Source organism: Prionailurus bengalensis, chromosome E1 (genome assembly GCF_016509475.1).
Source record: "Prionailurus bengalensis isolate Pbe53 chromosome E1, Fcat_Pben_1.1_paternal_pri, whole genome shotgun sequence".
Lineage (NCBI taxonomy): Eukaryota > Metazoa > Chordata > Mammalia > Carnivora > Felidae > Prionailurus > Prionailurus bengalensis.
In genome coordinates, this window is record NC_057347.1 from 5,079,662 (window position 1) to 5,102,097 (window position 22,436).

At 43.7% G+C, this 22,436-nt stretch overlaps 1 long non-coding RNA gene across 1 annotated transcript; it reads right to left on the bottom strand.

Moving 5' to 3' along the window:
* Window positions 1–12,633: 12,633 nt before the first annotated feature.
* On the bottom strand, window positions 12,634–17,919 carry LOC122484968. Its single transcript, XR_006297751.1, has 2 exons — window positions 17,714–17,919; window positions 12,634–12,698 (listed from the first exon to the last, which is right to left on the bottom strand). It is a non-coding gene; the product is annotated as an uncharacterized LOC122484968 (long non-coding RNA).
* Window positions 17,920–22,436: the final 4,517 nt, after the last annotated feature.

Genomic DNA, 22,436 nt, shown 5'->3' on the forward strand with positions numbered 1-22,436 from the left:
AGGTTGGGCGCTGGCCCCATCAACACTGGCAGATAGGAGCAGAAACGTGGCTATGATTTCGTGTCAAAGAGAGCTTGGTCAAAACAGTGGCACCCCGGGGGCACCTGGGTGGCTCAGTGGGTTGGGTGCCTGACGCTTGATCATGATCTCATGGTTCATGGGATCAAGCCCTGCACTGGGCTCTGCACTGACAGCTTGGGATTCTCTCTCTCCTTCTCTCTCTGCCCCTCCCCCACTCGCACACATGCACACACACGCTCTGTCTCTTTCAAAATAAATACAGAAACCTAAAAAAAAAAATTGGTACCAGATAGCACAGAAGAGCCACACTGTCAATAGAGAGAGACCTACTGGCCCAGCTCAACACCTGACCAGAAGAAGGTAGATATCAGAATATCAGAAGATACTCTGATCATATCCTTCCATGATGAATCCAAGAAGACAGAGGTGACTCCTCAAAAGGAAATTAGGAGATTGTCAGAAGGTAGAAATGGATACCAGTCCACCAAAAACATTAATCGAGCTGCACTATCAGTCCCTAGAGATAGAACTCATTTCCTGGACATTGCATGTGCTGCGTGTATATATTCATATAAATGTAAATGAATGTATTATGTGCAACACAGGTGCTCAGTACAGTTTTGTTGGGTATAGAAATGGGTGAACATTCCTACAGAGGCTCATATACTCCATTAGCAGTGAGCAGGATGGGCTATTTTTCCCATACAATACCCTTGGTTTATACCAAGGGCAACCCCCACCCATACTAAGCCACAGACTCTTGTTTGCACCAAGTGGCTCCCACAAGAGATCATATAAAATGTCCCAGACTTGCTGACATAAACCTGCTCCAAAGATATGGGTCCCTTTGTATCACTGACATCTTCCTAAAAAGTCGTCCTTAAGTTTATTTTATGGAAAGAGTTAAACGTTTTTATGTATGTATGTATGTATGTATGTATTTATTTATTTATTTATTTTTAATATAATTTATTGTCAAGTTAGCTAACATAATGGTGTATACGGTGTGCTCTTGGTTTTGGGAGTAGATTCCCATGATTCATCACTTACTTACAACACCCGGTGCTCATCCCAACAAGTGCCCTCCTCAGTGCCCATCACCCATTTTCCCCTCTCCCCTCCCCGCCTTCCCCATCAACCCTGAGTTTGTTCTCTGTATTTAAGAATCTCTTATGGTTTGCCTCTCTCCCTCTCTGTTTGGAAAGAGTCAAATGTTAGATTCGGTAGGGAAACTTTCTGTTTAGAGGAATATTACAGCAGTTTTTAATAGCATATTATTTGTTCTATAATTCTAGATTTTCTTCATAGATTGGATTTCTTTAAAGCGGAATAAACTCCCCGTTAGGGGATCGGCTATCTGAGTTACTTAAAAAAAAAAAAAAAAAAAAAGACAACCCTCAGCTTCTTATCCCAGATTGTAGACGCACAACATGAATTGGTGACAAAGTGTTTTTGAGTGGAGACCCTGGAGGACCACTTTGGAAACTCTCTGAAACCCATTGGTAATTGGTTCTATCCATCTTTATTCGAACGATTAATGTGCCGACGTCCTTAAAATCAGTTTGTCCTAGTAATTCCCTTAAATGGGATTTATGCAATCTATTTTAGTTTGCAAACCTTCTTTTGTTGCAGGGAATGCAAGTGTGAGCTTTACTCCCAATTCAGAAGCCCGATTAACAAGATTTAGGTATAATTTCAAATAGCAATCCATGAATGCTCTTAACTCTCCCATCATAGGGTCTGTGCTTCCTTTTGGGGACTCTTCAGTCTGAGTTGGGGTAAGCCACGCTGGGCTTTCATTAAGGGGCAGGGGTCTGAAACCAAGTCTCCCTTGGCTAGTACTTCACGTCTCTTTTTTTAAAGAGAGACAGAGAGAGAGAGGGAGGGAGAGTGCAAGCAGGGGAGGGGCAGAGGGAGAGGGAGACCCAGAATCGGAAGCAGGCTCCAGGCTCCGAGCCATCAGCACAGAGCCCGACGGAGGGCTCGAACTCACAAACTGCGAGATCATGACCTGAGCGGAAGTCAGACGCTTAACCCACTGAGCCCCCCAGGCCCCCCTCGCTTCTCTTTGATCTTTCGGTTAAATCCTGTTGTTGCTCAAGAAAATTCTGCATTTCCATATGTACAGACGGGCTGTCTGGAGATTCTAGCTTGCATTTCTTCTGATGTCCCGGGATTTGCTTTCACTGTTCCCCCAATCCGTAGGATTTGTGTCCTTTGCATTTGACTTGTCTTTTGTTGCTTGCTATTGGCGATGATGCGTGGATCCAGGATCCCGGATGCATCCAGGTTTTGCCAGGACTTACAATGAGGTGCTGTCTTATGCTTTGAGGTGCTTTGCAAGCATACAACGAGAAGCTGAGAGTATCGGATGAGATCTCCAAGGAGAAACGGCTCCAAACCTGGGTGATAGGGCCTACATAAACCTTTGCCAAGATGCACTTCCGGTAGCCGGACTTGTCATATTCCTTGCTCCCAAGCTGCTGGCCCAGGGGGCCAACGGTCTTAACAGTTCTCCATACAGGCTGGTTTCTGCCTTCGCGTGTCATCCCAGGGCTACGGGGGCCAGGCCTATTTTGTGAGAATGGATCGTCTCACCAGCGACACTGCTCACAGCTGCAGTCAGAGAGCGCAAACGTCTCGCACAATGGCCGCGACTTGCTCCCACCCGGGCCTTCGTCAGATGTCGCATGATACTTCTTCCTGATGAACTCAAATGTGGCCTTCCTGACCTCAGCTAAGAGAGGCACTCACCGATCACGTTTAATTGAAACGGAATTGAAACCCTAGATTAATTAGATCATGTGGGGGTGGTTAAGAAAAGGATTCCAACACCTGGCAGCGGATGGGTTCTGACGAGCTTGGATGTCTCTTTGCGATTCTGTAACTTGGTGCGGGGCGCCCTCGCCGCGAGCCCTGCTTTGCGTGGAAAGAAAGTGTATCTGTTTGCGTGTAATGCACCCTGTGCTTTGCCTGGGCTTCCTGTTTTTCCAGCTGGTCCCCGTGAAGCTGTGTGGATCCCAGGGTGACCTCGCACAGGCCGGCTTTTCTGCACTAGGTGCTTCATCTGCTTCCAAACTGCAGCTGTCACTCCCAGCGAACTCACCAGCTGATGAAAGCCTCGTCTTTCGGAGCAGAAAATGAAATCTGAAAAGTAAGGCCATGTTGCTGACACCTTTTGGGCAAAGCCTTTTATGAAGGGGGAATGTTAGCTTTCGTGGGTCCCGTTTCCATATCCTGCCTGAGCCCCGGCAACCCAGCTGACAGCTGGCAGCAGCTGAGAGGCACCGAGAGCGGAGAAAATCAAAGCTCTCTCTCGCCACCGGAGAGTTAAACCCCAAAGGGCCTGTACAGAATGCTTACTTGGAAAGCTGCAAGGGGCTTTTTATTCTCTTCAGGTTAGCTTTGCTGATATCCAGGGGCTAAGTATAACTGTAAGCATGTGAATTTCAATAAATATGTTTCCTTCAATTACCCAGCTGGACAGTTTAGTTCACCAGAGCCTGTAATCATACAAAAGCTGCCAGGGAATTGTTGTGATTTAGATAATTTCTAATCTCCTCTCTGCTTAACCTGCAGGGGCTATGGGCAGCCTCAGAGACCAGGGGGTGGAGAGAGCCTGTTCTCATCAACCCAGAGAGGCAGTTCCTTGGCTCAGCCTGATGGACTGATGCTGTATTCAGACAGAGAGGCTGAAGAACAGAGTGGGGGGCGAAGGTGTGAGTGTTGGGGCGTGGTTTGGGAGTGAGAAGGTTTGGGGGGGTTGCGTGGAGAAGGTAGAGGAGCCATGGGATGGCAGAATAGAGCTGCTAAGCAGCTTGGGTGCTAAGAAGCAAAAGACCTCCCCCCGCCACCCCCCAGAGGCTCCCCCTCTGAGCGAGGACTCAGATTTGAGTCCCCGATCTTGCACCCAGCACCCCTTCTGCAAGTTCCAGAGGGGCCATCCATGGTCAACAGAGATCACCACTTTAATGTATTACTTGTAAATGCAATTTGGTAGACTCCTTGCCAACACAGTGTTCCCAGCGATGTCTGTTTAGCTAAACCACTAATTGTATGGAAGATTTCTCCTTAAGTTACTTGTTAGGGGGGGTCAATGATCAAGGGACTCTTTTCTCGGTCTTCATGGAAAGCTGCGGAGGACAGTGGGGAGCCAGCGCTGTCATTTGGGGGCTGGGTAGCCGTGCTGTGAACTTGGAGGCTCTCTCTGGTTGCACCTGTGGTCCAGGGCCATTGGGATTCTAGAGTGCAGGGAAAAAGCATTCCTCAAAGAACAACAGCATTTGTCTCTCCTCTTTCGTGTTTCCTGGATGCTTGGCATCTGTTTTCATTCTCCAGCGCTTTCTGATTTCCTCTGAGGCAAAGTTTCTTCCTTGTTAAATACGGTCTGATGGAGAAGTCATTGGAGGTTCATCGTCTCATGACCCGGTCTAAGCCAAGGAGGTGAATTCCCCCTTGCAAAGAGACAGGACGCCTGAAAATGGCTGGCATTCCATTGCATCCAGGGACAGGGTGCCAGCCAGTCACTCTCGTTATGGGACAGGTGTGGCCCGGCCTCTTGCCTCTGGAATTCTGCCATTCCCAAGCCCGACTCTCCCAACAGCCCTGAGTCCTTTATGACCCATTATCCCTTGAGCTTAACTTAGCCAGAATTGGATGGTCTTCCCTACAAGTAGCAGACTCTGTCACCGCAAAGATCCAGATCTGGTCCTGGCAGCAAAGGCATAATGATTCGTTTATTGCAGTTTTTATTCATTCCAGGGCAGGGACTTTAGAGAACTCCAGAATCCTTCGTGTTTTGTTTTGCCTTTTAGTTTTTAAGATGTGGGGAAGCTAAGAAATGAGATGGGTTGACTCGCCTGGCGTCCCGTGGCTGGTTAGTGACAGAGCAGGGACGCCAAGTCAGGACTTGGGTTGAGTCTCAGTTCTTCCTGCGGCAGCCCACATCTTCCTCAGCTGAACGTTCTGGCAGCTTTGTGGCCGGTCTGCCCTTTGGCTTGCGAGCAGCATGGAGGAGAGGCACACGGCCAGCAGTCTCGCCCTCTGCAGCGGGGCGGGGTGGGGGGGGGGGCTGGCCGGGGCGTGTGGCAGGGCTTCGGGGAGAGAAGGGAGCTGCGTTTCAGAAAGTACCTTCATCTGCCCTCTGCTGGGTCAGAGAGCTCGAGCCCATGGTGGTTCGAAGTGGCACATAATAAGAGGACATTAATATAAATAGGAAATAAATAAGCAATAACCACAACACGCACATCTCAAGATCACCTTGGAAAAAAGTCCTACAGATCCCCCAGGGGACAGGTTCTTCCTCCCTCTGCCTTATTTCTCAGTGTGACCCCCCCCCCCCCCCCCCCCCCGCCAAGGCCCTGCCAGCTGCCGTCTCTTCCACTCACTTCAGTGTCTTAGCAGGAAGCTGCCCTCTGACACTCCCCAGGGCCCTGGGTGGGCCCTTCCTCCTGTGAGTAACCGCACTAACGAGGGTGACATTTCCACTTCCCCTCCTGTTGGCTTTGTCATCCTACAACATCCCCGGCCTGGTCTCCTGGGATACCTAATTAAAGAATTGACAGTGTTTTTACCAATAGTCATGTTCGGAGGTGAGCAAAAACAAAAAAAACAAAAACAAAAAAAACCCCAAAAAAACCAAAAAACCCCGACAACAACAACAACAAAAGCAGCTATTGCAGAGGCTTACTTTCCATACAGTAACGTAACCCACACCCTGCACACGGCAGGCAGCCGGTGTTAGACCGCATCTGCAGCCCCCCGGGAACACCGTGTATCATGGCACGGGGTAATAATGGATGGTTTTCACGACAACCCAGACTATGTTCATTTGTTACGCTGATGCGTTTACCGAGCATGAGCTGCCTTGTATGTGCTCAGGGCTACGCGAGGAAAATGAAGATACGTGAGAGAACAAGAAGACAAGGCCCCTGCTCTCAAGGCGTCTAGGTGTACCGGGCCTCTGCCGTGTGTGACTCACTTTGGACCTGGCCCGTCCGAGTACATTTGTGCTTCTTCCAAGCTGCAGTGATTGGTTCCTGGAGGGAACATGACCCAGGGCGGTCCCAGGGAGCGTCCTTCCAGGAACTCTTATCAAGGCTCTGGGGACTCAGGTGTTCTTCTTCTGCGATAAGGCAGAACGGAAGCCTGGAGATTCTCACAGCCGTCCTGGCAGCCTTCCGCTTTGAGAAGGAAGTCACACTCCTGAACTCGTCATTGGAGCCCCTGTATCCCATGGTGACAGAGCCACCCACGAAGTTTGCAACTCCACAAGCTAATCAATTCTCTTTTCTTCTTAAGCCAAGTAGAGGTGGGTTTCTCCCTTTGAAATAAAAGTAGTGCTGTTACTAATACTATGAGAAGAGTTGATGACTTACCACAACACACTGTCTCAATCGAAAGGCACAGAAATGCCATAGGAGTAGAGCGAGGGGAGAGCCTCCCTCCAAAAAGAAAATCGGGGAGGGATTTGGAAAAAGATCCCAAGAAAAGGGACCACTCGGATTTAATCATGACGGATGAGTGGGAATTGACTGGATACATGGGGGGCATTCCAGGCCATGGAAGAACACACATAAAAACAAGCTCACATTTCATTTTTTTTTTTTTAAAGTGGCATTGATGTCCAAAAGGAGGAACTTCCGTTTTATTAATTGAAGAATGTGGGGTAATGATGCCGTATAGTTATGGCTTCTGATGCCATATAGTTAACTACTGCTGTATTGATGAGCTAACTATTCCGGGACATCCCCTTCAAGTTCTTTAAGAATTCTGGAAGCAAAACATGCCCACATCGGAGAATGGGATCTGTGGCGGTGGTCCACAAACCTGGACGCTCATGAGAATCGGTTGGGAAAGTGAAAACCCAGGCACGTACACCCCACCTCTGACTGAATGAAACTCAGAGTGGCATCTAGTGTTATATGAAAGTTCCTCCGGTGATTTGGCTGTGTAGCCAGTTCTGGTGTACTTAATCTAAAGAGAGGAGAAAAAAAAAAAAACAAACAAACCCAATGATAGAAAGCACCAAGATTTGGAAATCAAGCCTCTCTGGGACCCCAATTCATCATTTTATCCGCAAGACTAAAGTTGACCTCATTTGTGAAACAGAAACAATCATATTCATAGAGTATTTATAATTATTTGTGGGATGTTCCCCAGGTACCGGGTGCTATATTATATGCCTGGGATATATTAGTGAATAAAACAGATGAAGATCTCTGCCCAGCAGAGACAGATTGTGAAAATAGTTCAATGGGTAAGTTACATGTGATGGAAATTAATAGGTTCCGGGAGAAAAAGAGAACGAAAGGAAAGGGATTGAGAGTGATGGGGGTGGTCAGGGTACGTGAGGCTGGTCAGGGTGGGCTCATTGAGAAGGTGACTTGAGCAAGTACTGAAGGAAGAACAGGACTTAGTGCTCATGGGTTAGAATCTCACAGGCAGAGGGTTGGGATACTGAGATTCAGAGAGTCACCCCAGGGATGACTCCAAATTCTAGGTCTGAGAAATTGGAAGGATGTAGCCACCATACATAGAGACAGGTAATCAGCTTGTGGACAAAGCAGGTTTTGGAGGGAAGATCAGCAACCCAGTTTATAGGACATGTTAAATTGGAGATAGCTATTAGATCTCCAAGTGGAGATGTTGAGCACGTGTTGCTTATATGGTTTCAGGTTTGGAGTTTAGAAGAGGTTTCTTAGCTGGAAATGCAAATTTGGAATCCAGCACAGATGAGCTTTGAAAACCTTGGAGTCCAAGGAGGGAGAGGGTAACCCTGCAGAAGAGAGGAGGATGAAGAATTGAGCCCTGGAACTCTCCAATGTGGAAATGTCAGAGAGGAGAGGAGGAAGCAGCAAAGGAGACTAAGACTAACCAGTGAGGTGTTCTGGAAGCCAAGAAAAGGAGGGCTTGAAGGACGAGGGAATGATAAAATATGTTAACTATTGCCACTGGTGCCATATAAGTAAGAGGAATGCGAAGAATTGACCATTGGCGTGGAGAAAATTGTTAGCCATGACCAAAGAAGCTCTGAATGATTGGTGTGAGTTTCCATCACATGATTGTTATGTATGAGGATTATATGATAGCTCTAATGTGTAAATTAATTACTATCGTGGGTGGTATTTAGCAATAAATCTTAATCCTCCTTTTTGATCTTGAAACATCTGAATGTGTCTTCCTTCCCAAATGAGAGCATAGCCCAATACTACAACGGTGGACATAAACTCAGGGAGTTGGATTGGGATTGCACTGAATCCATAAATCAAGTGGGGAAGAATTTGACATCTTGATAAAATTGAGTCTTCAATCCATGAACATGGAACACCTCTTCATTTATTTAGATCTTTGACTTCTTTCATCAGTTTTGTTGTTTCCACATGTACTTCTTGTACATTTTCTTAGACTCATACCTAATATTTTCCTTGTTTTTTTTGCAGTGCTATTGTAAATAGTATTATAATTCTAGTTTCAAACTCCAGTTGTTCATTGCTGTTATATAGGAAAGCAATTGACTTTTGTGCGTTAGCATTTTATCCTGTGACCTTGCTGTAGTTGCTTATTAGTTCCAGAATATATGCTGATTCTTTGGGATTTTTCACGTAGACAATCATATCGCCTCTGAACAAAGGCAGTTTTAGTTCTTCGTTCCCATTTTGTACACTCTTTATTTCCTTTTCTTTAAAGTTTTTTAACATTTATTTTTGAGAAAGAGAGAGACTCAGAGCACCAGCAGGGGAGGGGCAGAGAGAGAGGGAGGCACAGAATCGGAAGCAGGTTCCAGGCTCCAAGCTGTCAGCACAGAGCCCGACACGGGGCCTGAACCCACGAACCCTGAGATCATGACCTGAGCTGAAGTTGGACGCTTAACCAACTGAACGACCCAGACACCCCATTTGTTTCCTTTCCTTATCTTTCCCCTCACCCCACACACTGGCTAGCACTTTCAGTATGATGTTGAATAGGAATGGTGAGAAGGGACATCCTTGCTTTGTATTTATCTTAAAAGAGAAGTATCTGGGTAGTTTCTCACCATTATGGTGTTTGCTGTGCACTTTTAATAGATTATTTTGGTCAAGTTAGTTTCTCTATATTCTTAGTTTTTTGGGAGTTTGTATCATAAATAGGTGTTGGATTTCGTCAGAATATTTTCTCAACGTTTATTTATTTTTGGGACAGAGAGAGACAGAGCATGAACGGGGGAGGGGCAGAGAGAGAGGGAGACACAGAATCGGAAACAGGCTCCAGGCTCTGAGCCATCAGCCCGGAGCCTGACGCGGGGCTCGAACTCCCGGACCGCGAGATCGTGACCTGGCTGAAGTCGGACGCTTAACCGACTGCGCCACCCAGGCGCCCCTCGTCAGAATATTTTCTGAACGAGTTGATATTTTGTGATTTTTTTTCTTCCTTTGTTGATGTGCTGCATTATACTGATTGATTTTCAAATGTTACACGAGCATTCATACCTGCAATAAATCCCACGAGATTGTGGTACATAATTATTTTTACACTTTTTCCCCTCTTAAGAAATTTTCTTTGTTTGCCTTCTCTGATTATAATAGAGCATTTTGTATGATTCCATTTTGTCTCATGGAATACCAATTACACTTACTAAAAAAAAAATAGTGGTTGCCCTAGAGTTTGCAATATATATATTTAAGTAACCTAAGTCCACCTTCAAATAAAATTATACAATTTGGCATTTAGTACAACCACCTTATAACAGAATAATCCCAATTCCTCCTTCCTATCCCTTGTGGTATTACTGTCATTCAATCCACATATCCATATGTCCTAAATACCCAGTATATATACTGTTGTTACTTTAAACAGTTATCTTGTTGATACATTAAGCATCAGAAAAAACATAACACTTTATTTCACCTTCAATTACTCCTTCACCAAAGCTCTTCCTTTTTTCACGTAGATACGGATGCTTCAAAATTTTTCTCTTTGCTTTTGATTTTCTGAAGTTTGAACACAATATGCCTAGGTGTAGATTTCTTGGTATTCTTTTTGCTGTGTTCTCAGAGCTTCTTGGATGTGTGGGTTGGTGTCTGCCATTAATTTTGACAAGCTCTCAGTTATTATTATTTCAAATATGTCTTCTGCTTTGTCCTTTCTTTGCCTTCTAGAATTCCAATTGCATGCATGTTACACCTTTAAAATTGTCCCACTGTTCTTGAACATGCTGTGTTGTTGTTGTTGTTGTTGTTGTTGTTGTTGTTTTCATCCTTTCTTCCCTTTGCATTTTAGTTTGGGAAGTTTCTCTTGACCTCTCTTCAGGTTGGTGATTCTTTCCTTGGTGATATCAGAGGAAAGCATTTTACTGATGAGCCTATCAAAGACGTTTTACGTTTCTGCTACAAAGTTTTTCGAGTTCTAGCATTTGCTTTTTTATTCTTTCTTAACATTGCACCTCTTGTGATTACATTACATCTGCTCTCGCATGTTGTTAATTTTTTCCATGAAATCCTTTAACATATGAATCACAGGTATTTTTAAATTCCCTAGGTGATAAGTCCACAATCTGTGTCATGCCTGTGTCTGGTTCTCATGCTTGTCTCATATTGTCGGACCGTGTAGACGTCTTGTAGCTTTCGTTATCCTTTTTAGTTGTGAAGCAGAGACGATAAATCTGGCAAGAGGGCCTGAGTAAATAAGGCTTTGGAATGAGGTTTTATGTTAACCTGGCTAGGAGTTGGCTTGTGGTTACAAGTACCAGAAGCTTTCCATTCCTCTCGTGCCCTTGTTTTTGTCACCTCCTTTATCTTTGTGCTTCCCTAAGAATTCCTCTTTTTAAAAAAAAAGAAAAAAGTTTATTTATTTATTTTTGAGAGAGAGAGAGTATGTGTGGGCAGGGGAGGGGCAGAGAGAGAGAGAGGGAGAGAGAGAATTCCAAGCAGGCTCTATGATCTTAGTACAGAGCTTGACACAGGGCTCGAACCCACGAACCACGAGCTCATGACCTGAGCCGAAATCAAGAGTCAGATGCTTCACCGACTGAGCCACCCAGGCGCCCCCACTAAGAACTCCTCCTTAAATAGAGTCTGTACCTTGCAGCCCTTTTAGCTGTCAAATGTTATTATATCGGAGGCCTGTTGATGTGGTGATAAAAAATCAGAGAGGGAAGCGTTCTATAATCTTAGGATTCAATCTCAGTGTTCAGTGGGTCTGCGTCCTGGGTTGTGACCTTTACAAGTTTTTCATAGCTTTTATTTTTACTTCTTAGGTGACAGAAGAAAACTACAGGGTCTGGAGTTAGAGATATGCCCTTCCCCTGAGTGGGATGTGTCTTTCCCTCTGGAGAATAGTCCCTGTGATGGAGAAGGGTCTCGGTGCATTCACAGTGATCACTCTCCTCCTTACCCTGCCAGAGCCAGGAGGAGCTCTTTCCCATCTCTTACTGCTGTCTGACCTTGGGTGAGGAAACCAAACTTCCCTGAGACTCAGTATTTTCATCTCTAAAATAATTCAACCTTGTAAGGATCAAGTCAAATGACTCCTGTAAAACACATGATGCTGTGCCTGGCACGTGTTAAGACCTATTTTGGTCATTCATTGCCACTACTCTATATGTTCCCATTCCAGGCTCCAACCTCGTGTCGTTTCTGGTAAATATAATAGAAAAGCCTGCTTCGTGTAAATATGAGCCCGAGGAGACCTCTTTTATCTCCTTGGTCTACTCATTCAACTACTTTTTCGCCCTTTAATGTTAGAATCCTCCAGTAAATGAGGATTTTTCAGGTTAATTACTGTATTACTTTGCTAGGGCTGCCGCAACCTAGGACTGCCGACGAGGGGCATGAACAACAGAAATGCATCTTCTCACGGTTTTGGAGGTTGGAAGTTCAGGATCAAGGTGTTGGTAGGGTTGGTTCCTTCCGAGGGGTCCAGGGGAAGATCTGCTCCACACCTCTCTCCTTGGCATGAAGATGGCCATCTTCTCTCTGTCTCTTCACATGGCATTTTCCCTCTATGGGTACCCCTGCGCCTAAATTTCCCCCTTTTAAGGGACCCCAATCAAAGTGGATTAGGGACCACTCTGATGAACTCACTCTAACTTGACTACCTCTGTTAAGACCGTATCTCCATATAAGGTTACATCTGAAGGTACTAAGCGTCGGGATTCAAAATGCGAATTTGGGGGGCGCCTGGGTGGCGCAGTCGGTTAAGCGTCCGACTTCAGCTCAGGTCACGATCTTGCGGTCCGTGAGTTCGAGCCCCGCGTCGGGCTCTGGGCTGATGGCTCGGAGCCTGGAGCCTGTTTCCGATTCTGTGTCTCCCTCTCTCTCTGCCCCTCCCCCGTTCATGCTCTGTCTCTCTCTGTCCCAAAAATAAAGAAACGTTGAAAAAAAAAATTAAAAAAAAAAAAAAGTTAGTCATTGCTTTGCACACCTTTCCCTATTTCAGAAGTTTTTGGCTTCATTCATTCTCTGCTCTTGGGCTGTCATTACCTTCTGTGACTCTTTCCTGATCCACTGAAGAGAAATGTTATCACGAGTTGGCTGTTCTCATCTTCTGGCTGCGTTGTCTGTCTTGGCTTTGAAAAAATTCCAAAAATAATTCTTGGTAACCTGTAATTTTATCTCTGTGTTGTCTTTTGTTTTCCCCCACGTTTCTGGAACCATGACAGAAGATTCTGAGTAATTCTGATCAGCATATATTCATGACAGCTCCAAAAAAAAAAAAAAAGGTTATTTTATGCTTCGGCAGATGCACCTGTAACTTTGCATCTCTTAGTACTTTTGGACGTACCGGGGAATTAGTATCTGGACTTGGCTTTGGAATGCTATGTATTTGCATACCTAGAGATTTTGTTTAATTTATTTCAACTCAACAGATATTTATTGAACACTTAACTAAGCTTCAGATCCTGAAGGCATAATAATTTATAAGATGTTGCTAATTGCCGGAAGCACTTGGTCCAGCAGAAAGGACACAGGTAAATACCATATTGACCCAGGGTGACAAATGAGAGACCCATATGGTAGCCATAAAATGCCGTGGAAACTCATGTTGCTTCAGTTTTTTCATTTTATTTCATTTTAGAGAGTATTCTGGAGCTTTTCTTCTCCCCCCTCCCTTGAAGTTTTGTCATGGAGGTTAGCCTGGAGTATTCGTGATGATTTTACCTTGATTTCATGGCTTTCCAGAGTTCTCAGGATATACTTAAAAGCCTCTGGGGGCGCCTGAGTGGCTCAGTCAGTTAAGCGTCCGACTTCGGCTCGGGTCATGATCTCACGGTCCGTGGGTTCGAGCCCCACATCCGGCTCTGTGCTGAGAACTCGGAGCCTGGTGGCTGCTTCGCATTCTGTGTCTCCCTCTGTCTCTGGCCCTTCCCCTGTCTCTGTCTCTGTCTCTGTCTCTCTCTCTCTCAAAAATAAATAAACATTAAAAAAAAATTTTTTTAATCCTCTGAGTGTCCTCTGGGGCTCTGTGTGATCTGGCCCCTGCCCCACTCCCCTGCCTGCACTTGAGTCACCCTATTCCCTAAAACACTGGTGGTCTTCCTTTCGGCCAGAGCTCTGTACTGTTTTTCCCGCTCCAATGTTTGAGCACAGGCCTCTGCCCGGGATGTCCTCATCCGCCCCACTTAGTCAATACCTCTGTTTCCTGCGGCCTTCAGGTGATTAACCTCTTGTTCAAAAGAACTCTGCTGGGCTCCCCTCTACCCATCTCATCCAATTCCACGGTATGGCCCCCCTTGTCACTGAATAGCACACACAGTGTCCGTTGTCATGTGTGCCTTTAATAATTCTTTTTTTTTTTTTTTATGTTTATTTGTTTTTGAGAGAGACAGACCATGAGGGAGGGAGGGGCAGAGAGAGAGGGAGACCCGGAATCGGAAGCAGGCTCCAGGCTCTGAGCCTGTCAACACAGAACATGACGCGGGGCTCGAACCCATGAACCGTGAGATCATGACCTGAGCCCAAGTTGGAGGCTTAACTGACTGAGCCACCCAGGTGCCCCTGGGATCCACACTTTTGAGGGCAGAATTCCGAGTGTTTTGACAAAGCTATAGAGTCATGTGACCAACACCACACAATCCTGAGACACAAGAGTTCCATTACCCCCACGTTCCACTGTGCCCGTTCCTGTCTCCCAGCCCTTCTTCTCCCTGTGTAATTTGGCTTTTGCTGGAGAGTTATGTAAATGGAGTCAAAAGTTTAGGTTTTTCAGTCTGGCTTCTTTTACTTACTTATAACCCATTTGAGAAGTCATCCATACTACTCATGGGAACAGAGTTTTAATGCAAGTTTGTAAAAAAAAAAAAATCAATACAATGGATTTTCATTTACCTGTTTAAAAATATTTATTGAACTAATCTTTCTTTTCTTTCTTTCTTTCTTTCTTTCTTTCTTTCTTTTTTTCTTTCTTTCTTCTTTCTGTCTTTCTTTCTTTCTTCTTTCTTTCTTTCTTTCTTTCTTTCTTTCCCTCCTTCCTTATGTATCATCTTTATATCTGTATCTCATAAGTTATCATAAAAATTTTTATTTTTATTTTTATTTTAAGCACATTTGAAATGGGTACTCAGAGACAGTAGTTTCTGAGAGCGTTCCCAGGAGAGGTATTCGCTTACAACAGGGGATGTGTTCGTAAGGTGGATGCATTGGAGTGAGCCTTGAAAAGCGGCTAGGGCATTGCTTCAGGAAATGTCAGATATCACTCAGAAGGCATCAAAGTATTCTCTTTGGCCTCTTAGGGACTCACCAAGCCTCCCCTACGTCTAACCCAACCTTACATCTGGGCACAAGCAGGACAAGGAATGGCCTGATAGATCTTCTCTTTCTTTTTCTTTCCTTAACAAACATTCACTAACCATGTACTAGCTGTGAAGTTCAATGCAAGGTGCCCAGGAAAATGTGAAAGTAATAAGAGTTTTGCCTACTTGATTTATCCCCTATCGATACTCCACTTTCCTTTATACTAGCCTCATTTTTCCATTTTCTCTCTTCTTATCTTGTGTCATAAATAAGAGGCAGCTTCCAAAAATATATGGAAAATAAATCATGGAAAGTGTTGGGACAAAGAAATAATGTGGGTGAAAAAACAATCCAAGGGCAAATTTACCTACCTCTCACTGCCACATTGTTTGTTTTTTTTTATTTTTATTTTTTTCCAACGTTTTTATTTATTTTTGGGACAGAGAGAGACAGAGCATGAACGGGGGAGGGGCAGAGAGAGAGAGGGAGACGCAGAATCGGAAACAGGCTCCAGGCTCCGAGCCATCAGCCCAGAGCCTGACGCGGGGCTCGAACTCCCGGACCGCGAGATCGTGACCTGGCTGAAGTCGGACGCTTAACCGACTGCGCCACCCAGGCGCCTCTGCCACATTGTTTTATAGAGGCACCCAAGATGGGCCACTGATGGGGTTGTAGGTTTCCTGGAAGCTAAAGTAAGCAGGGAAATACGCACTGTTAAAAGATCCAGATCGTCCGCAAGATAGAGACAGACCCGTTGTTTAAAGTTTTCTCATCTTGCTGACCTAAGAAAAATTCTTCCCTCGGGCCTTCATAAAGAAAACACTTTGTGATTCAGACAAGAACATCCTGGACTCCAGCCCAGCAATAAATACAAGAGCAAAGTTTGCCCGGCTGCTTCTTACAGCATCCCTCAACGCAAGCCAGGCTCACAACAGTGACGTTCAATCCTGTCAAGTAAATTTGACAAGAGTCAGAATGATGCCATTCCGATATGCAGCTCTCAGATGGTGTTATTTGATCCAAGGGTAAAATTTATCATTTCCAGAGAATAGATGAATAACATGTCCTTCAGGCAAATCCTCCATAAATATCTGTTCTCCTAAACAGGATTCTGATGGGATTTGGACAACAGAGTTATCTGACAAGCAGCTAGGGTGCATCTGTGTGGGGTTTCCATTAAGGGCTGACACCAGTCAGACCCAAGGTAGGATAAAATTGTTTATTAAAAATCACGGAGACTGTATAAAGCATATTTAAGCAGGTTACTCCTCTTTATAATGGCACCAGGGTGCACTTATTCCAAAACAAGGCAATAAGCTGAGAGCTCTAAGTGTATCCTGTCGTTTCAATATCTTATAACATTCCTATGTAGTACCTCACCCCATTTTACAGAAGAGAAAACCAATATTAGGAGGAGGTCAGTAATTTGTTAAGCATTACACAGCTCGTAAAAAGAGCCAGGATTCAAGCCAGTTCTCTCTGGAATCAGAAACAGCGTGAGCCTTTGTTTTTGTCTTTTGTTTGTTTAAAAACATTTTAGACATAGGGGCACCTGGGGGCCAACTTCAGCTCAGGTCATGATCTCACAATTCATGCGTTCGAGCCCCGTGTCGGGCTCTGTGCTGACAGCTCAGAGCCTGGAGCCTGCTTTGGATTCTGCCTCTCTCTCTCTCTCTCTCTCTCTTTCTCTCTCTCTTCCCCTCCCCTGTTTGCAGTCTCTCTCTCTCTCTCAAATATAAATTAACATTAAAAAAAATTTTTTTTAGGGGTGCCTGGGTGGCGCAGTCGGTTAAGCGTCCAACTTCAGCCAGGTCACGATCTCGCGGTCCGTGAGTTCGAGCCCCGCGTCGGGCTCTGGGCTGATGGCTCAGAGCCTGGAGCCTGTTTCCGATTCTGTGTCTCCCTCTCTCTCTGCCCCTCCCCCGTTCATGCTCTGTCTCTGTCCCAAAAATAAATAAACGTTGAAAAAAAAAAAGAAAAAAATTTTTTTAAATAATGGCAAAAGACATTTGCATAGACATTTCTCCAAAGAAGATAAACCAGTGACCAAGAAGCATAGAAACAGCTGTTCAACCTCACGAATCATTAGGGAAATTCAAGTCAAAGCCACAAGACCCCACACTCCACCCATTAGGGTGGCTATTATCAACAAAGTAGGAAAGAAGGATTGGTAGGATGTGGAGAAACTGGGACTCTTGTTTATTGCTAGTGGGAGTGTAGAGTGGTATAGCCACTGTGGAAAAGGGTATAGTGGTTCTTCAGAAAGCTTAACATAGGATTGCAAAAATGGTCTAGCAGTTCTCCTTCTGGATGTATACTCCAAAGGACTGAAAGCATGCTTGAAAAGATGTTTGTAAACCATATTCATGGAAGTGTTATTCACAATAGCCAACTCCAGTGTCTATCAATAGATGGATAGGCATGCAAAGGAATATTATTCAGCCTTAAAAAGGAAGGAAACTCTAACATATGCTACAATATGGGTGAACCTTGAAGACATTATGGTTTTTGTTGTTTTTCTTAGAATGGTTTTATTTATTTATTTGCCTGTTTGTTTGTCTTTAATATAATTTATTATCAAGTTGGCTAACATACAGTATATACAGCGTGCTCTTGGTTTTGGGGGTAGATTCCCGTGATTCATCGCTTACATACAACACCCAGTGCTCATCCCAACAAGTGCCCTCCTCAGTGCCCATCACCCATTTTCCCCACACCCATCAACCCTCAGTTTGTTCTCTGTATTTAAGAGTCCCTTAGGGTTTGCCTCCCTCCCTCTCTGTCTGTAACTGTTTTTTCCCCCTTCCCTTCCCCCCTGGACTGCTGTTAAGTTTCTCAAGTTCCACATATGAGTGAAAACGTATGATATCTATCTTTCTCTGACTGACTTATTTCACTTAGTGTAATACCCTTCCGTTTGAAGAAATTATGTTAGATGAAATAACCCCATCTCAAAAGGATAAATAGTGTATGATTCCACTTACATGAGGTATCTAGAGTAGCAAATTCATGGAGACAAGAAAGTTGAATGGTGGTTTCCAGGGACTGGGGAGAAGAAAGAATAGAATAGTTATTACTTAATGGGTATGGAGTTTTCTAACAGTGTGGATGTACTCAGTGCCACTGCAAATGGTTAAAATGATGCATTTTACATTACGTATATTTCGCTACATCAAAAATACATTTTCTTAAAAAAAACCACCAAATACTTATGTATCAAAATAATATAATTTTATTATAATTTATTTCCTTTTGAAATTACAGTTATACTTTTATGACTTTATAAATATAATATCTTTGAAGAATCAAATAGCATTAAAATTTTTTTAATGTTTATTTATCATTGAGAGACAGAGAGAGACGGAGCATGAGCAGAGGAGGGTCAGAGAGAGACAGACAGAATCCGAAGCAGGCTCCAGGCTCTGAGCTGTCAGCACAGAGCCCAACGCAGGGCTCAAACTCACAAACCGCAAGATCATGACCTGAGCGGAAGTCAGATGCTTAACCAACTAAGCCACCCAGGCGCCCCATTAAGTAGCATTTTAAAATTATGTTAATTTCTTCAAGGGTTTAATGCTCCTCAAAAGAGACTGTTCCTATCTTCAAGATAAAGTAAAGTTGCCTTCCTCCTCTCCACCAAATGCTCAAAACCACACCAACAATTTAGTTTGCTTCATGAGAGATCCTAGAATATCTGTTTTATGTTGACTTGTTGAAAACAGAAGAACAATAGAGAAAATCAGTAAAACCAAAAGTGTTTTTGTTTTGAGAAGACAAATAAACAGATAAATCTCCAGCAGGCTAACCTAAAAAAGATACATAGTAAGGAGACCCACAGTTAACTATACCAGAAATGAAAGAGGAATCAACGTGACCGATCACATGGGCATTAAGAAAGTTAGTAGCAGAACAGGAAGAGCATGTACAGGACCAGGCATTTGATACTTAAATGAAACTGATCAGTTCCTTGAAGGATACAAGCTACAAAAGCTCACTCAAGAAGCAATAGACAATAGGAACATTCCTGTATCTGTTAAAGAAATAGAACCAATCCTTAAAAAGCTTCCACAAAAAGAAAACACCAGGACCAGATGGTTTTGTTGGAGAATTCTATAAAATATTTAAAGAAGAGGTAGCACCAATTTCCCACAATCTCTTCCAGAAAATACAAGTAGAGGGAGGAACGCTTCTCAACTCATTCTATGAGAGCAGTATTAGGCTAATACCCAAACCAGATAAAGACATTACAAGAAACTCTCATAAACATAGATATAAAATCCATTAAAAATTTAGCAAATCAATGAGGCACCTGGGTGGCCCAGCCGGTTGGGCTTCCGACTTCAGCTCAGACCATGACCTCACGGTTCACAGGTTCGAGCCCCGTGTCGGGCTCTGTGCTGACAGCTCGGAGCCTGGAGCCTGCTTCGGATTCTGGGTCTCCCTCTTTCCCTGCTCCTCCCCCACTTGCACTCTGTCTCTGTCTCTCAAAACGAAATAAGCATTAAAAAAAAATTTTTTTTAATAGCAAATCAAATCCAGCAGCATATAAAAAAAAGGATACTTGATGGTGACCAAGTAGGGCTTGTCCAAGCATGCAAAGCCAGTTTAACATTTGTAAAGAAATTAATGTAATTTATCCTATTAATAGATGGGAAAATCAAAACTGTGATCATATGAATTAATGCAGAAAAAACTTTTGACAAAATTCAACACCTATTTGTGACAAAAACTCTCAAAAAAAAAAAAAAAACAAGGAACAGAGGGAAATTTCCTTAACCTAACAATAGCTAACGTAATAATTAATGGTGAAAAACTGAATGCTTTTCTCTGAAATAGGGACTAAGGAAAAAATGTCCTCTTTCAACTCCTGTTCGGTGTTGTCTTGGAAGTTCTACCTAGTACAATAAGTTAAGAAGAAGAGATTGAAAGTTTGTGGGTTAGAAAGAAATAAAATTGTCTGTATTTGCAGATGGCATTATTATCTGTGTAGAACAACTTAATGTACCAAAACACTGATAGAACTTCTAAGCATGTATAGCAAGGTCACAGGATACATGGTCAATGTATAAAAGTTGATTACTTTCCTATATACCAGCAATGGACAATCAGAAATTAAAATTTAGAATCAATACTGTCTGTAAGCACACCAAAAAATTAAGTATTTGGGCATATTTCTAAGGAAGTATGTATGGGCTGTGTATGCTGTATAAAACACTGGTGAAAGAAATTTTTAAAAAACTCAATAAATGGAAAGATATTTCATGTTCATGGATCAGAAGAGTCAATATTATAAAGATGTCAGTTTTCCAAACCAACTTAATCTGCGGATTAAAGGCAATAAGTTAAAGGCAACCAGAATCCCAGTCAACTATTTATAGATATGGACAAACTTAATGCAAAATGTATATGGCAGGGGTGCCTGGGTGGCTCAGCCGGTTGAGTGACCGACTTTGGCTCAGGTCATGATCTTGTGGTTCGTGAGTTCAAGCCCTGCGTCAGGCTCGCTGCCGTCATCACGGATCCCGCTGCAGATCTTCTGTCCCCCTCTCTTTCTGCCCCTCTCCCTCTCATCCTTCCTCTCTCTCTCTCTCAATAAGTAAAACATGTTTTAAAATACAATAAAATTTATATGGGAAAGCAAAGGATCTAGAAAAATGGACACACTATCGAAGAACAACAGAGTTGGAAGATTCACACTAACTGGTTCCAAGACTCAATATAAACTTACTGTATTCAGGACAGTGTGGTATTGGCAAAGTATGGGCACATCAATCAGCAAAAGAGAAGAGAGAAGCCGGAAATAGATCCACATAGTCAACTAGATTTTAACAAAGGTGCAAAGCCAATTCAACGGAGAAAGGATAGTTTTTCTTTTAAAAAAATTTTTTTTAATATTTATTTATTTTTGAGAGAGAGAGAGAGAGAGAGAGACAGAGTGTGAGTGGGGGAGGGGCAGAGTGAGAGGGAGACACGGAATCCGAAGCAGGCTCCAGGCTCCGAGCCATCAGCACAGAGCCCGAGGCGGGGCTCAGACCCGCGAACCATGGGATCATGACCAGAGCAGAAGTCAGACTCCTAACGGACTGAGCCACCCAGGCGCCCCAAGGATAGTTTTTTTCAACAAATGATGCTGGCTGGCACAATTGAATGTTCATATGTTAAAAAAAAAAAAAAGCAGGGTGGGGGGAGACCTAGACATAGATCTCACACCTTTTAGTAAAATTAACTCAAAATGTATCATAGACCTAAATACAAAATGGAAAAGTGTAAAACATCTAGAAGAAAAACTATGAGAAAGTCTAGATGACCTTTGGCTGGCGATGAGTTTTTAGATACAACACCAAAAGCACAATCCGAGAAAGAGACGATTAAGTTAGACTTTATTACAGTGGAAACTGTTACTCCGGGAAAGACATTGGCAATAGAAATGAAAAGGCTAGCCACATAATGAAACGTTCTCGAAGCACGTGTCTGATAAAGGACTTATATCCACAATATAAAAAGAACCCTTAAAATTCAACAATAAGAAAACCAGCAACCCAATTTAAAAAATGGAAAAAAAACATCTGAACATTTCACCCAAAAAAAGATACGTAAATAGCAAATAAACAAATGAAAAGATACTCAACATCATTAGTCACTAGGGAATGGCAATTTTTTTTTTAAGTTTTGTTTTCTTGGGGCGCCTGGGGGGCTCAGTCGGTTGAGCGTCCGACTTCGGCTCAGGTCACGATCTCGCGGTTCGTGGGTTCGAGCCCCGCGTCGGGCTCTGTGCTGACAGCCCGGAGCCTGGAGCCTGCTTCAGATTCTGTGTCTCTCTATCTCTTGGTCCCTCCCCTGCTCTCTCTCTCTCTCTCTCTCTCCCCTCTCGCAATTATAAATAAATATTTAAAAATAAAAAAATAAATTTTGTTTTGTTTTTTATTTTAGAGAGAGAGCATGCAAGTAGGGGGGAGGGGCAGAGGGTGAGAGAGAGAATCTCAAACAGGCTCAACGTGGGGGTCGATCCCACGACCCTGGGACCATGACCTGAGAAGACATCAAGAGCTGGACCACTCAACCAACTGAGCCACCCAGGTGCCCTGGGATTTGCAAATTTAAGCAATAATAAGATACCAACCATACAGAAGGTCCCCAACTTACTATAGTTTGACTTACTTTTTTGCTTTAACTCTACCATAGTGTGGAAGTGATACACATTCAGTGGAAATTGTACTTTGAATTTTGAATTTTGATTTTTTTTCTTAGGTTAGCAACATGCTGTAGGGGACCCGCTCACGATCCTGGGTAGCAACAGTGAGCAGCCGACCCCCCATCAACCCTGCAATCATAAAGGGCTAACACTCGATATACTTAAAACCATTCTGTACCCACACGACCATTCTGTATCTCACCGTCAGCACAGTATTCCATAGATTACATCAGATATTCCACATTGTATTATAAAACTTTTTAAATGTTTATTTAGAGAGAGAGAGAGAGAGAGAGAGGTGGAGGGGGGCGGACAGAGAAGGAAAGAGAACTCCAAGCAAGGTCCACACTGTCAGCACAGAGCCCAACGTGGGGCTCAAACTCACGAACCATGAGATCATGACCTGAGCCTAAATTAGGAGTCAGACGCTTAACTGACTGAGCCACCCGGGCTCCCCTCAACATTATATTATAAAATAGGCTTTGTGTTAGATGATTTTGCCCAACCCTAGGCTA